Raw genomic sequence first — 16,667 nt, 5'->3', positions numbered from 1 at the left:
TTCTAGTTGTCCCGAAGGCCTTGGATATTCTGTTCTGTGTTTTTTTCAGTCTTTGTTTTCTTTGCACTTCAATTTTGGAAGTTTCAATTGACATGTCCTCAAACTCAGAGATTCTTTCCTCAGTTGTGTCCAGTTTACTAATGAGCCCATCAAAGACATTCTTCATTTCTGTTCCAGTGGTTTTTTTTTTAATCTCTAGCGTTTCTCTTTTGTTCTTTCTTAGGATTTCTATCTCTCTGCTTACATTGCTCATCTGCTCTTGTGTGCTGTTACTTTATCCATTAGAGCCATTAGCATATTAATCATAGTTGTTTTAAATTCCTGGTCTTGTAATTCCAATATCTCTGCCGTGTCTGGATCTTGTGCTTGCTCTGTTCTTTCAGGTTGTGTTTTTGGCCTTTTGGTATGCCTTGTAGTTTTTCTCCATAGCCGGATGTGATGTATTGGGTGAAAGGAATTGCTGTAAATAGGCCTTTAGTGACGTGGTGGTGAGGTGTGGGGGAGGGGAAGTGTTCTACAGTCCTGTGATGAGGTCCCAGCCTTTTAGTGAGCCTGTGCCTCCGGACTGTGATCTTCCCAAGTGTTTCTCAGTTTTTATTTTCCCCCCACTTAGGCCAGACAGGATGGCCAGAGTAGGCTGGAGTTGGATATTTGCCTCTCCCAGGTCAGTTAGGCTCTGATAATACCCCAGCAGGTTAGGCTCTAGTTAACTAGTTTCCCCTGTGGACAGGCTTGTTAAGAAGAACCGAGTGCTCTGGAGAATTTCAAAATGGTTCCTTTTCCCCTCCCCCTGCCAGAAGCCAGAGGGGATTTATCTCTGATATTTGCTCTGGGAACCTGGTTGAGCTCCTGGAGGTTAATCTCACAGTATTGTGGGCGCCCCTATGACTGGGTCCCCCTGAAGTTTTTAATTCCCTGAGTTGTCCACTCTGAGCCCCCAGCACTTCATCAATTACGTTCAGGTTTTCCTACCCAGACACAGGTCCCCGAGGCAGTTTCAGCTCCTGAGTGTCTGCTCTGGAAAGCTGCAGCTCCCTGTATTCATCGTCTGTCTCTCCAGTCTCAGAGGCAGCTGTTTTTTCTGTGTTCTGCCCTCTCTTACGGATCCAAGGAGAGTTGATTTTTCAGTCTGTTCAGCTTTTTACTTGTCAGGACAGAGTGGCAGCTTCTAAGCTCCTTACATGTGGAATCAGAAACTAGAAGTCTCTCATCCATTCTTGATTTCCTTTGGTTGTAGAGATTGAGCAAGACCCTTGCTGACTGCCCCGTTGTCACCCCTAGGGCCATCACGTTCTAGTCACTGTTTCAACAGCTCTCTCAGGTCAGGACCCCCTGGCTGCCTCTTCAATCTTGCTGCTCGGTACAATAATTGCACCCAATTTATAAATGGTCTTCTTTCTTGGACCAATCATGCACTAACTGCTGCAGGGCAGGTTCCCTGGACATCAGACTGTGAGATGGAGACTAGGCACAAGAAGTTTATTGGGGAGTGCGCTTAGAATCAATCCCCAGGGGGACTGAAGGGAGCAAGATGGGGCAGCAAGGGACGATGAGTTGTGATTCAGTCGCATCGGAGGCCTCCACTGATGCCACTGGTCCTGTGGAGCTGGGACGGCCCTGAAGCATCCCAGATTGGGGCAAAAGGGCTAGACACTTGTACCTCTGCCTTGATCAGCAGTGCTCACCAGCTGAAGGCCATCTCCAGGGAGGACTCAGCTGCTAGCTGTGAGTTGCCAACACTGAGCAGTTGAGGAAATGAGTGGCTAGTCCTAAAAGGGGGCGAGGGGGTGTGTGTGGGTGGCACACCACAGTGCCCACCACAGAAGTGACTGTGGAGAGGAGTGCTGTTTTTCTCGGCCTAGAGCCAGACCCAAGTGCAGACTCAAAGCAGAACTAACACCCTGAGTGTGTGGGCCAAATGTGACTTGCCTAACAAACATTCAGGATTCTTTTAAAAATCACATAATGTTGGAGTTGGAAAGTCCTTACAGAAGATTCTATTTCAGTCCCCACTTGTTACGGATGAGGAAACGAAGACAAGGTTTGACCCAAACAAGGCTCTTGACTCCCAGGATTGCTCTTTCTGCTATAGCTTTTTTGGCTTTGACTTTATCGAATTCTGAAAATCTCTCTCTTTGTATCTTCCAGTGGAGTCCCAATGGTGATGTTTAATTCAGCAATAAACCAATTACTTCTTTGTTATTATTTCAAGATACATGAGATGGAATGTGATTAAATAGTGATGACTTTCACAAAGGAAAGTTATCTATGATGGATGTATTGTTTTATGTAACACATAAATATTCAAACATCCTTAAACTATTTATCCTCAGTTGTTAAGGCTGAGTAATGGGTACATGGGTTCAGGGTTTGTATTATTCATACACAATTTCATATGTTTGAAATTTTCTGCAATAAAAAACTTCAAAAAATAATTTGTCCCTTGATTTTACTATAAATATGTGACCCCCCCTCAGTCTATAAATTGAAATTTATTTCATTTAAATTTATTTAACAGTCATTCATTTAGCACCTACTTTGTGCTAAACACTGTGCAAAGTACCAAGGAAACAATGATGAATAAGACATTATCAGTTAACCCATTTGTCTGCAAATAAAGGAAAATCTGACATTTGTGTCTCTAATTAATTGGGATTCCATTTTCTACACTATAAGAAGTCTGGAGAAATACAGTCTGGAGCTAGTGCAGTGGTTCAACAACATTGTCAAAGATCTAAGTCCTTTCTGTCTTAGCACTCTGCCTTCTTTAAAACATTGGGGTTTATTTTTATGCTTGTTACTTCATGGTCACAGGATGGCTGCTACACCTCCAAGCATCACATTTGCATTCCAGAAGAAGGGGAAAGAATAAAGGACAAAATGACTGCATCTATGTCAATTTTCCTCCCTTTAGACTTGGAAAACAAGAGCTTTCCCCGAACTACCACTCCTAAGCTCCTCCAGAAGACTGTTGCTAAAATCTCATTGACTAGCACTGAGTCAGATGGCCACCTCTAGAAACCAGGAAGTATTAATGTTAGATTCCCAGCCTCTATAATAAGAGAAAGGTAGAGGGAATTGTGAAAGATTGAGTGAACTCACCTGTAATGCCTGACTCATCTTTCTTCCTAAATTCTCCCTAGTGGGGCTTATAATTTAGGGAAAGAAAAAATAGAGGAGAGTAAACAAAATAGGAAGAAAGAAAGAAGAGGATACGTGCTGAAGGTGTATATGCGGGTGGATGGCTCTTTAATTTGCGTGTTCAGCGCTAGCCTATCCTCTCTCCCCTCTGTCAAGAACTGTGAAGGACCTGCTATTTTATCCTGCTTGCAAGCCAACAAGTTAGCCTGCCACAGTTTCATGGATGCTGGTGGAGGACACAAGACTCTTGGGTCAGAGACAAAGGATTTTATTACTCAGAGCAACAGCAGCAGTCAGAGCATCAACATTTGGGATGGTACTCCAAGCCCAGTTCCCACAGGGTAATGTGAAGAGGGCCAGGTGTTCCCTGCACATGCGGTGGGCTGAGTTGCAGGAAAGGAACCTCGAACTCAGGGAACCAAGTCTTTTATAATGGGCAGCAGGCCTGCCTAAGAGACACATTATCTTTGTTAAACTAGACAGGAAGCAGCCCTGCATTTGCCCTGGAGGAAGATACCCTCTGTATCTTCCAAGGCTATGTGGTAAACAAACAGCCTTGAAAAGACAGTCAAGAATGAAGGCAGTCAGTACCTCTGTTCACAAGATGTACAGAAATGCAAGATACACATGGAGACTGTCTCCCCACACCCACTCCCATTCTCACCCTCAGGACTAACGTGGCGACAACCCTGGGGCACCAGTCTCACTGAAGGCAGGGTGAACGGTGCCCTCCGGAGTTGTGCAGTGGGCCTCTCCATCCTAGCCCAAACCCAGATTGTTACGCCCAGCCATTTCTTGGATCTCTCTGCCGCAGTGCCTACAGACCCTTTCAAACCCCACATCTCCCCCAAATCTGTTCTTCCCATTTGCATTGGTGGCACCGGTTACCTAAGCAGAAATGCATCGCTGGAATGCACCGCGGATTCCTCCCTCTTCCTTACCGTGAGCCTCACGTCATCCTGTTACTCACAACTTTTAGATTTTGTCTCCCCATAAGATCTCAGACCATCAACTTTCTTGCATCCCAACCACCAGAGGTTTGGTTCAAGCCCTTGTTCTCTCCAATTTATTTATTTTTGTGAAGATGATCAGCCCTGAGATAACGTCCATGCCAATCCTCCTCTTTTTGCTGAGGAAGACTGGCCCTGGGCTGACATCTGTGCCTATCTTCCTCCACTTTATATGGGATGTCGCCACAGCATGGCCGGAGAAGCGGTGCGTGGGTGCGTGCCCGGGGATCTGAACCCGGGCCGCCAGCAGCAGAGCGCACGCACTTAACCGCTGCGCCACGGGGCCGGCCCTCAGCAGCTTCTTCACTGGTCTCCTTGCGTTCATTCCATTCTGGGCCTTCATCCCACTTTTCTTCAGAATTTCACCATTCAGAATTTTCATGACAATGAACTATATTTTTTAAAAAGTGAGCGCATCCCTCCTCTAACCATGTAAAAGTCTAAGTTTCTTCCTCGTGGCACAGCTCACCTCCCATCGCTCCCCTCTTCACTTTTCACACTCTCGCCATGTTGCTTGACTTTGTACAGCTCTGCACAGCACAGCTTTGCCTGCACAGTTCCCTGTCTCCAACCCTGCAGAGCCTCTTCCCTCCTCTGCCCCCAGGAATTTCTCGAGTCTTCAGATAGGGTTGCCGGATAAAACACAGAATGCAGAGTTAACTTTGAATTTCAGATAAGCAGTGAATAATTTTGTAGCTTAAGTATGGCCCATGCAATGTTTGAAACATACTTATACTAAAAATGTTTTTGCTGTTTATCTGGAATTCAATATCAAGTAAATGTCCTATATTTTCATTTGCCAAATCTCAGAACCCTCCCTCTAGGGAACAGCTCACATATGCTCCTGACAAATATTGTCAGTTACTCTCCTAGCTCATGTTCCCTGGAAAACAAAGCCAGAGGCAAACCTCACATGCTTTATCGTGAATCTCAGGGCAGGAGGCAAAGCAAGGAAGGAGAGAAAGCAAACACAAGGCGGCACATGGATTAGCTGCCCACAGCTGCCCAAGAAAAGACAGCCAGTGGCTCGGTCATGCAGAATGTCGTGCAGACAAGCCAGCTGGAAACGCCAGGCCTTGGAACCATCCCCCTGGGGAAGAAAGGAGAGGGATATATCTGCCAGGTCTTTCATTTCCTTCTGTCATTGTTAAGGTTCACTGGACAGGCGTTAATTCCCCTGTACTTCCGGGCTGAGTTACCAGGCCCCTCTGAGAAGTTGCTGGGAAGCCCAGATCCCACTCTGCAGTGTGGCCCTTCACCTGAGCCCAGAGTGTGGCAGGAGCCACCGCGCTGGGGGTGCAGCTGGGAAGGATCTTGGTACCAGTACTGCTCCGAGGGACATAACAGAAGCCAGGCAGAAGCCACGCCCTCTCCTGGGGGAGGCTGAGGCAGCTGGCACTATTCGGACACGAGGCGATGGCAGTGGCAGCAGTGGAGGATCTCCGCTGAGCACGTGGCCGAGGCCCCGGGGCAACAAGGGGCCGCGGTGTGTGTGTGGGACGCAGGTGGAGCAGAGCGCACGGGCGGGGGCACCTCAGCTAGGCCTAGTGTAGTGACTACACCACAGCCACCATCGTCTTCCCCTGCCCCCGAGGGGGTCTCCCCCAGACACCACTGCCCTTGCAAGGGGATCACTGCTTCCACGGACCCCTTCAGACGTGATTGTGGGGGGCCACAGTGGCAGATTTCCAGCTGGGGGCTTCCAGGGCCACTGGAGCCCCTAAGTGCTGTGATAGAAAAGGAGGATGGTCTCTCTTTCCTCCATTCATTTCAGATTCTTTTAGGTGGTTACCTGTGAGGAGATTTTCTGGATCAACTGTCAGCAAAATCACACTCCACCCGACTAGAGCACAAAAAAGGGAACGGACTGGTTTGTGTTACTGAGGGTCCAGAGGGCAGCTCGGCCTGAGGCACGGCTGCCCCCAGTCCCATGGTGTCCTCCAGGTTAGGCTTCTCCCACCACTTTGCTCTGCCCCTCCCTGTGTCGGTTCAGTCTTAGGCTCCAGGTGGGGGCACACCATCATAACCTCACAGCTTGCAGTGCAGGAACGGAGCCTCTATTCTGGTAGTTTCTCCAGAAGAGTCTCGGATTTCTTCTCACTAGACCCACTCAGGTCAGCCACCACCCCTAGGCCAGGCAATGAACTAAGCCGATTGCTCAAGGCCTGCCTCACTTGTTTCCGGATCATGTGACTAAGAGAGGGAGCGGACAGCCCGGGAATGCTGCCCCCACAGGGAGACGAAGCTGGAGGCAGACAGTAAACACCTCCCACAGACACTGAAGAGGGACCGCTCAGGCCTCATCACTTCACGGGGTTTTCACGCACATACTCTCTCCAGGACCAAGCCGTGAATCACTGGGGACTGTCCCTGGGACAGAGTAACAAAGAGAACACTACTGTCAGAATCGCTCTTCCCTCGCCAACACTAAGCCTGCTCTGCAGTCAAGCTCCTGATGTCCCCCCTCCACCCAAACTGTCTAGATAGGACTAAGCAGTTTCTTCCTTCAGGCTGAGTTTGCTCCCAAAAGAGTGCTCAGTATCCCATGCAGAGAGGCTGTCCACTTCGTAATGCAGGACAACCACCCTGGTCTTCGCTGATCCCAGAGCCCTCTGATCCAGTGCAGGAGATCAGAACCCTCAAATAACATGCCAGGAAATGTTTCCTACCATCAGATTTGTCTTAAATCCATGCCAAATGTGAGGCTGATTCATAGTTAGGCGGGCAACTCGCTATTCCCATGAATGATGGGTCAGTTTATGTAACACCCCTCATAAACTCCAGGTTGGTTTTCATCCTGGACAAATCTGGGTTTCTCAGACCAATACTCCTTGCAGGAAGCAGGCGGGTTTTGAACCCAGCCACAATCGTCACTCACACACACACACACACACACACACACACACATATATATTTTTTTTGTCTGAGGAAGATTGGCCCTGAGCTAACATCCAGTGCCAATCCTCCTCTTTTTTCGCTTGAGGAAGATTGTCCCGGAGCTAATATCTGTGCCAATCTTCCTCTATTTTTTTGTATGTGGGACACTGCCACAGCACGGCTGGTGAGTACAGTAGGTCTCTGCCCAGGATCTGAACCTGTGAACCTGGGCTGCTGAAGTGGAGTGCACGGAACTTTAACCACTCAGCCACGGGGTTGGGCCCATGACTTATATATTTAACACCTTGTAGGAAAATCAGTCAGGATCGGCATAAGAATGCATCCTTTATTTTTAAAAATGTTTTCCTCAGCCTTTGACCCTGTGGATCAACGTATAGGTCAAAGCTATATATGCTGAATATTGATTCTTGATATTCAAGGTGCTTATATCACCTTAAATGTTCTGGTAAGGCTGCTATAAGAAGATGCCAAGCCACACTATGAATTATAAAAATGAAAGCAAGGTTTTACATCCAGTAGATGGACAAAAACAACAAAGTATGACTAAACAAGTGTTGATATGGTATTATACACTGCTGTGGGAATGTAAATTGTTTTCACCACCACGGAAAACGACTTGTCATTATCTTCTAAAGTTAAACAGACACATATCCCACCACCCAGCTCTTCCCATCATAGAGATAGTCCCCTGGAGAAACTCTTGCTCATGTGCACCAGAAGACATGTTCAGGACAGCAGTTCTTATGATAGCAAAAACAAAACAGAACCTACCCAACTTCTATCAACAGGAGAATGAATAAACAACTCATGGAATACTCACCCAGTGGAATACTATACAATAATGAAAACAAATTATCTCCAACTGCCTGCATCAATGTGGATGAATCTTGGAAATACAAAGTTGAGTGGGAAAACTCAGGTTGCAGAAGGTGTCCATCATATAATGCCTTTTTTAAGCTCAAAAAGAAGCAAAATTAAACAATATATATAGTTTGTAAATATATACATCTGTGGTAATACTATTTTTTAAAAACCAAAGGAATTAAAACACAAAATTCAGGACAACATGACCTCTGGTGGGAGATGGAGGGCTGAGAGGAAAGGCACACTAGTAGTTTGGGTGGTCTTGGTAATAACCTAGTTCATAAATTGGGTGGTGGGTTCAAGATTTCACTATGTTATTACGCTTCATAAACACATAAGTTACGTGTTTACTTGTACGTGAAAAAGAAATTTCTTTCTCAGTGCAGCAAGCCAAGAAACATAAAATAAGCCAGAGGCATAAGATAAGACCTTCTTCTCACTAGTGACTAAAACCTCCCAGATGTTCTGCTAGCACTCTGTGCCCAGGAAGTTTCTTTTTGTGTATAAGTTTATCTTTTTCTCTCCTGGGCTTAACATACCATATAAATGACTATATTTCTCATTTCTTATTTTGCTTTGGTTGCTGGGAAGCTCCAAACTGGATTTCTGACTTCATGTTAATCATTCTAGGACCCCGGCACCTGCCCTTCCACGTCGGCAGCCTAACTTCCTTTGCTGTCTTATTTCGAAGGTTGTCATCAGTGTCCCCCAATCAAATCCAGGCTGGAGAAGTACTTCACAGCCAGTCTGCAGTTGTTTTGACATCGCTGGGGTTTCTTTCTCTTTTTACCTTTTTATCTGAGAGGGAAGGCACAAATCATAAGTGTATGGCTCCATGAAATCATCACAGACTGCACACACCCATGTAACCTGCCCAGACCAAGACACGAACGTTGCAGGTAGTCCCCCTCGTGTCCCCTCCTGGTGGTATCCCCCCTCCCCCTGGAAAGAAAACCACCGCCTAACATCTAACCTCAGAGAGTCAAACCTGAAGTTTTTTAAAAGTTGAGTTTCTGGTATTTATAAACCAAGAAATCTGCATTTCTGCCATCCTTTGAGGAAACAGTCAGGCAACCCTGGGTCTGCCTTCCCTCGGGGCCGCAGGAGCAGCTGTCCCTTGGGGAGGTGAGGCCTCTCCAGGCCCACCTACTCACCTCCTCGTTTTGTCAACTGCCCGGCCTGCTGGTATAAGGGCTCGCAACACTCGTCTTTTTCCATCGCTTGATCCCAATTTCAATGTTTTTGTACTTTTGACCACACTGAACCTTTCGTACAACAAAGTGGTATTAGATAAATAAGTAAATCAAAAAGGAAAAAAAAGAGGAAGGAAATTTCCTCTCCTCCACTGAGCCTTCTCCTTGGCACAGAGGCCTCCCGGTCCTGCCCAGCCATGAAATATTACAAAATAAAGAAAATTCCTTAAGTCAAGTGGGGGGAAGAAAAGAGCAAGCCTAGTCCCATTTACATTTCAACATAAACCAGGGAATGACTTGTGAGGATGCGTTGCCATTTCTCGAGCCCCTTTAACGTTCTGACATTTGTGATCTGTGGCCCCCGCTGCACCCTCCCCCACCCCGTAATGAACAGCAGTCAGACTCCACACTGACAGAAACACCAGCAAAACAGAAGGCAGGGCAAGCATGGGGTTCTGACACATCAGGTAACAATTTTGAGAGGGAGACGTAAATCTTGTTTGGAAAGAAACACCCAAAATGTCAACCAAGTCCACCCGTGAGGAAAGATTGGGGGTGGGGTTGTTCAGGGGGCAACCTGCCCTTTTCACTCTTCTGTGCTGCTTGGGTTTATCACAACAAGCACACGTTACACGTGTAAAGGTTTCAAAACAGTAATAATGGAGAAAAGCAGAGGGATTTTGACCCATCATTTTTTCTGTGCGAATCTTAGAACTGCTTTTGCTTACAGATAAGAAGGAAGCATGAGCGCCTGCTCTTGAGATCAGAAAGGCTTTTTTCTAAGGGAGGTGACGTGGCTTTGATGTTGCCCGTTAGGAATAGCTTCAACTGACGTTTCATCTTGTCACCTAATCTATGTCCACAAATGGCTATGCAGAGACTGGGAGATGTCCCCCATGCCCATTTCCCCTCCTTCCTTTTGTAATCAACCCCCAAATTTAGCTGGGCACATGGCCATCCAAAATAAAGATTACATTTCCCAGACCCCCAACTTCCTGCAGCTAGACATGGCCAGGAACTAAGTTCTGGTCCATGAAACGTAAGCAGATGTGCTGGTACAAAGCTGGAAAATGTCCTTAAACGGAGGGAGGACCTCCGTCTTTCCCTTCTTCTTTCCTGCTATCCCTAATGTAGAACTATGGCAGGAACTCCAGCGACTATCTTGGGCATGGAGCAGAAGCCACGTGCTGAAGATCGGGGCCCTGGGCGGAGCCGAGGTCCCCAACTTTGAAGAGCACTGCGCGTGCTCCGCACTGCCCGTCTCTGAAACTGTCTTCTGTGAGACAAAAGGAAACGTCTGTGTTGTCAAAGCCACCGTGATTTTTCTGTTACATGCGGCCAAACGTAGCCCCAACTGATCTAATGATTTGAGTTTATCTACTTTAAAATCAAATCAATTTTGGCAAACTTCTTCCAACATAAAACTGGCTTACAGCAGCAATTCTATTACAGCAGGTTAGAACTTCCAGTTACTCGGGGCGGGGCACAATTCTAAACTAATTTGCCCTACAGGATTTACCAGGAAGCTATATTCTAAAATTAATGTAAGTCAAGGTGTTTTATTGAGATTTTTGTCCAAGAGAGCAATCGCTAGCGTCTGATTTGAATTTTTTTTCCAAACTAGAATTAACAGCCCTGATTTAAGGTAAGTGTCTCTGTCCCAATTATTTCTCGAGTTTAAAATGCAGATTCATTGGCCCACTCTAGAACGATGGACTCAAAATCTTTGAGGGTGGGTCCTGGGACTCTGCATTTTAAACAAATATCTTAGTAGTTCCTATACATACTAAAATTTGAGAATTTTTTTGATGCCTCTCTTTCCTGCAGAAGCTGGAGTAGACCCCAACATGTTTTCTAAAAGAGATTTGGGTTTCACCTTCTAGGTGCTCCTTTAATTCACCCACTGCTGAGATGAAGTGGGCACCAATTAGCCATGTGTCTGGATAGAATCCTAAATTATCTTTAAATGACTTTATTCTTTTCCCTAGTAGTTATTAAAAGCACGACGATCTTCCTTTTATCAACCACATAGGTTCTTTGAAGAGATTCCAACCTTGCATTCTGCCATGTTCAGTTTTTTCAAAAGCCCAGTCAGGAGAAATAATATCTGTGGTCGATTTCCTAAGAACATGCAGTCCACTCATTTTTTTAGCTATTCTAAATTTTACCCTTGAACCGTAGCAGAGTAGCAGAGAATTCCCACTTGGATTCTGTTGTTTTCCTTCCGTTTGGATTTGTTTTTGCTGAGCTGTACCCTGGGTTGTCAGCCTTACTTTGAACATTGTTACAAGAAACAACTGCAGGACGTTTGTCACTGTGGCCGTTCTGGGGCCATCCTTGAGTGTTTCTGAGCATCACCCCGTCCTCTCTTCATGAGCACCCAGGGGAGAATTTGTCAGGTCTCAATATCGGAAAGCACAAGAGAACAAGTGGTTTGTTTCATCTAATGAAGATGATAAATACAATTATTAATTATTTTTTCCTCTTTGCCCTGGTGTCTGAAAGGTTTCACCACGAAATAGTTTGTGACCTACTTTGAGCAAATGTACAGGACTCCAGGGTTTGTGTTACTTTGTGCTGCTCCTATCCCTGACCTTTTATTATTATATATATTTTCCTTCTTCATATCCCCAAACTATATATTGTGCCATTTTTATTGTGTGTGTTTTAATAAACCACTGCTAATCCTTTGTGGAAAGAGCAGGAAGGGATGGATGGATGGACGCAAATCCAGAGCCTCTAAATCCAAGGCTGATTTTCTCGGTTTTATTGGTGTTTCCCTCTCTGCATACTACCCTCCCCCTCCCAAACATACACTCACAAAATAGGAGGCAAAATTGTTAACTCCCATAAAAGAGAGAAATGAAAATCTATGATTTATAAGTAAATATAACTATTTCTAAGAGCGGATAGGGAGAGTAGAGGGGGCAGGGAAAAGAGCAAATGAAGGGAAATAAGAAAAAGAGAAAAGAAATGGAAAAGAAAGTATAAGGAAGAAAGGAAACATGTAAAGAAGTAAGGCTTGTTTTCAGATTGAAACAACAGGAGTTTGGATTTTCCAGGCTAGTGTAGGACACCAGGTCACCTCAGCTAGGGAATGGTCCAGGATTTCTTCCCTCAGTCTCTCTTGCTGGTCTCAGGATTTAGTAATCTGCCTCTGGGTGGAATTCTGCAGGGTTAGCGATTTTTCATCATTTCTCCCAAGCATATTTCAAAGACACAGAAAGCAAAAACAAAAACAAAAAAGCAAAAACTAAAGTGTTTCATAGTTTAAGATCGTTTACAATGTGTCTTTCTCCTCAGTTCAAATGTGTGTTGTACTCCTGACACATGAGGGCACTATTTGTACAGTTTATAAATTCTTGGTACAAAGATTCTTGTGGAAAACTAGGTCTATGGAATTCATGACTGGAAGCACGAGGAGAAAAGGGGTTTGCTATGTGTTCCGGGTTCACCAGGTTTCTGGAATGGATGGGACACGTTCTAATGTACCAAACAAACAGTGTCAAAGGTTTCAGAGCCTGCAAGCTGGCCTGCTGGCCACAGAGCTGCTGTTTGGAACCTTGAGGTCAGGCCCAACGGATCTCGTTTATCTATTCAGTGACAGAATTAGTGCATCAAAACACCAGCATGGTGTCTGACTTAGAATCAAGGATGTGTGACCTGGAGAAAGTTTCTTAAACTCTTCTTAGTCTAAAAATGGAAGTATTATTTCATAGAGCTGTGGGGAAGATTGAATGGGATGATCTATCTAAAGCATATAACACAGCACGTGACACACAGCAGGGACTCAGTAAGCAGAAGCTAACACTATTTGTTCCTTAGCAGTGCTGACATATAATGGTGCTCAATACGTGTTGAAGTGAACAAGTGAGTGAATCAACGGGGAGGGTAGAATCACAAAGATTTTACTATACTGAGGAAAACGAACATTTTTCAGCTTTTTAAATGTGGAGTCAGCTAGTTGAATCACGTCAGAGCAAAGTAACCAGTCTGTCTGTAGTCAGCACTCTATAGCCCTGTCAGTCTTTTCTGCTCCTCATCTGAAGGGTGAGAAAACAGCAGTAAGAGGGAAAAAGTGATGTGGCCCAGGCTTCAGAGCTGATTAGGGAATTAGGATGAGACCCCAGGTATCCTGAGTCCTGGGACAAAGCTTAACCCACAGGGACCTACCTGACAGCTGGGAGCTGAAGGGTGGGAGGGAAGGGGTAGGGGACCTTAACGGACTCATCCTAGGAAACAAATAGGGTTTGGCCTTCATTTGACCATGCATGTGAGGGGCGTTACCCAGCAGTGACCTCACACCAGTGTGGAAAGAGCCAGAACAGCAAAAGAGCCTCTTGCTTGCCCTGGGGCCACCCATGGTTGGCCTCTAATCTGGAGGGATCTGTGAAGAGACGCTTTCACTTCCCCAAATACACTTCTTCCTGTGTCACAAGGAGGCTTGGGTCACCTCCTTCCTTTGTGCAACGAGATCAAAAGAGCAATTTCTGCCTCTGCTTCTTTTCTTTCCTCTTAACACTTTCTTTGCCTTTTCCAGACCCGATTCTCAGGACACAGCCCAGCTCCTGCCCCATTGGCTGTCTGTATCAGAGGCTTCCCCCTGGATTACTGACCTGAACAGAATAACCCAGTGACTCTGAGCCCTGAGGACCCTTGCTTTCCCTGGGTAAAACAGTCTGTCCTGGGGCGGGCCAGCCCCTCTGCTTTTATCTGCCAGCAGGAAGCAATAAAAGGCACTTGCCACGTGCATGCTGTAACCATATTTTCCAAATTCAAAAGCAGGACTCATTTCCCAACTGGGACACGTGCCTTTCTAAGGACTTTTGGACAAAAGACGTGAAATTGGACCACGCCAAGAAACCCAGGATGGATGGTTGCCGTGCACAAAGCAAACAGGGAGTTCTCTCCTCTGGTGGACGCCTGCCGGAAGTGCCATCTGCCTTTGCCACAGATTCACAGCTGTGAAGGAGACCCAGACATCAACCGTAGGAGGCCATCAGTTAACTCCCGCTGAGGTTCTGCCAGGAAGCCGGGCATGAACAGTTGTGTCTGGGAAACCTGTTTCTTTGATTTCATTTGCTTGTTTTATCTGCATAAAGACCCTACTCCCATGAAAGCTTCGCAAGGTACTTTTAACCCAACTCTTGGAATGCCGCTATGATTCTTTTAAAAATATCAATCCAACAACTTAAGTATGTCCAATAAACACTATAGTGACCTGTTTCACATGTCAGGCACTGCGCTGTGTACTGGCAGAGACAAAATGATGAAAAATGCCATTCACTCTTACTTGAGTCCCTCCTGTGGGCATGAAATCATGCGGGTGCTCAGGGGAGGATGCAGTGACTGAGCACATGGTTTCTACCCTTTCACACTCAACTGTAGTGGAAGGAATCATGGTATCGTGGAGAGCCAGACTTGGTGTCAGGGGTCTTGGCTTCAAATCTTGCCTCCTCCATATGATGGCTGTGTGGTACTGAGCAAGGTAGTCTCAACCTTCCACTCCTCGTCTATCAATAAGGAAGTCATAATACCTGCTGGCAGTGAGGTTGGGTGAGATAAATGCTGGCAAGTTGTTTATGGACCTGTGACATAATGCTAAAAAAGATTTCCTTCCTTCCTTCCTTAAGGAGCTTAGAGGCTAAGATAAGCACAGGTTCTGCTATAACTAACACACACTGGAGACTGTCCTACAAGCTCGGCTAGGGGTGTGAAAGCATGCCCAGGCTGTCTTTTGTGGTTTGTTGCATACAGGGTGGGGAGAAACGGCTCAGGGTGGCATCACAGGGGGCCGTTTGCTGGTTTCCTTCCTGCTGGTCCTGTTCCAGGGCTCTCCACCCAAACCCACTTTGCGAGGAGTAAGTTTCAGGGCCTTCATCAGCCACATGTGATTAGGCTCAGAAAGGGCCAGTGGGGCAGGTTGCCAATGACTCTCCCCCGAGAGAAGGATGAGCGCCCAGGAGCCTGGGCAGAGGTGCTGGTCACAGCGGGGTGGGCTAACCAGGGGAAGTGAAGGGGACACACCAAAGTACTTGATGCAGAAAAATTTCAGATATGTGGTTTTCACCCTAAACCAAGCTGGGGAGCCAGCACCAAGTGCTCACAATTTAAAACAACAACAGAAAAACCCACCTCTGGGTGTCCCAGTGCAGTAGCCTCCACTCTTCCTGTGACCTTGCAGCCTACCCTAGGCTCTCAAAGACATTAGTTTGTTTGGGCCTCCCAACATCCCAGTGAGGAAGGCAGACAAAGTATCATTACCTGATTGTACAGAGGAAAACACTGAGATTCAGAGAAGTTATGAAACTTGCCAAGAGCACACCTAGGTGGCAGAGTTGTGGCTCTAAGCCAGGTAAACTGACCCTAAATCCAGACTTGTTAAGGAAAACATAAATGGCCTACCAATTCATGCAAGAGCTTCCTACACTTATTTGATGGTGGCTATCTGTTCTCTCCAATATCTATTCTCTTTTTCTACAGCAATAGAAGTTTTTACTGCACATGTGGTGACTCAGCTAAAGACTACGTTTCCCAACTTCCCTTGCAGCTACAATCGTCTGTGTAATTATGTTTTGGGCCTACATGAGATATAAGTCAAAGTGATATATGCAGTCTTCCATACCAGCCCCTTAAAACGAAGGCGTGTGCTCTCCTGCTTCCTGATGGCAAGGATACAGAATGTGATGGTAGGAGCTAAGGAAGCCACTTTGGGGTGTACCACCTCTGAACTACTCACCTGCAATTTTATGTGAAAGAGAAATAATTTTAATTTTAAGCTATTGTATTTTGGGTATCTTCGTTAACAGCAGCCTAACATTTGCTCTAACGTGGGTATCTGATAATAGTCATGAGAAAAGAAGACTGTGGGACAATTTAAAAAAAAAAGGATGAGAGTTAAAGCAGAACATTCTAAAGCATGTGTTCCAGTAGGTTTTGCCTGATGCAAGTCATCAGAATTATATTCACTGGGTTGGACCTCACCCTTAGGCGCACGGAAGGTGCCGCCAAATTCTTATTGCATTGGAATCGAGCTAGTGGCATAATTCAAAGAGCACTAGACTTAAGATCAGAAGGCCTGAGATCTAATTCTAGCTCTGCTTATTCTGCCTTGATGCAAATTCTTTAATCTCTCTGAGTTTAAGTTCATCTGTAAAGTGGAGATGATGGTACCGGCCTCCTGGATCGGGTTGGCTTAGCACAATGCTTGGCACATAACAGACTCACTACTGTCTCCTGCCCAGCCCTCTGCCTTGCCCCCCACAGAGCAGCCTTGTGATACATGAGCATTGGACAGCGTGCTGGCCCCACCCCTACTATCTCTTGTCTCACTAGCCCCCAGGGGAAAGCATGCAGGGGTCCGTCAGCCCACACCAAGAGGCCTGGACTTCGAGGAGCACAGAGAGAGGGCCCAGGGTGATGCTGGCATTGTCCAGGAGTCTTCTCACAAGCAGAGTGGATCAGTGAGACCCGGAAGGAAGAGAGCCTGTGGCATTTGGAAAACACGACAATGGCAACCGTTATTGCGTAGCAGAAGTGCTAAAAATCCTGATCAGAGACT

Source organism: Ceratotherium simum, chromosome 2, assembly GCF_057802395.1.
Source record: "Ceratotherium simum simum isolate JZ-2026a chromosome 2, ASM5780239v1, whole genome shotgun sequence".
NCBI classification, from domain to species: domain Eukaryota; kingdom Metazoa; phylum Chordata; class Mammalia; order Perissodactyla; family Rhinocerotidae; genus Ceratotherium; species Ceratotherium simum.
Note: the sequence above shows the minus strand (reverse complement) of the source record.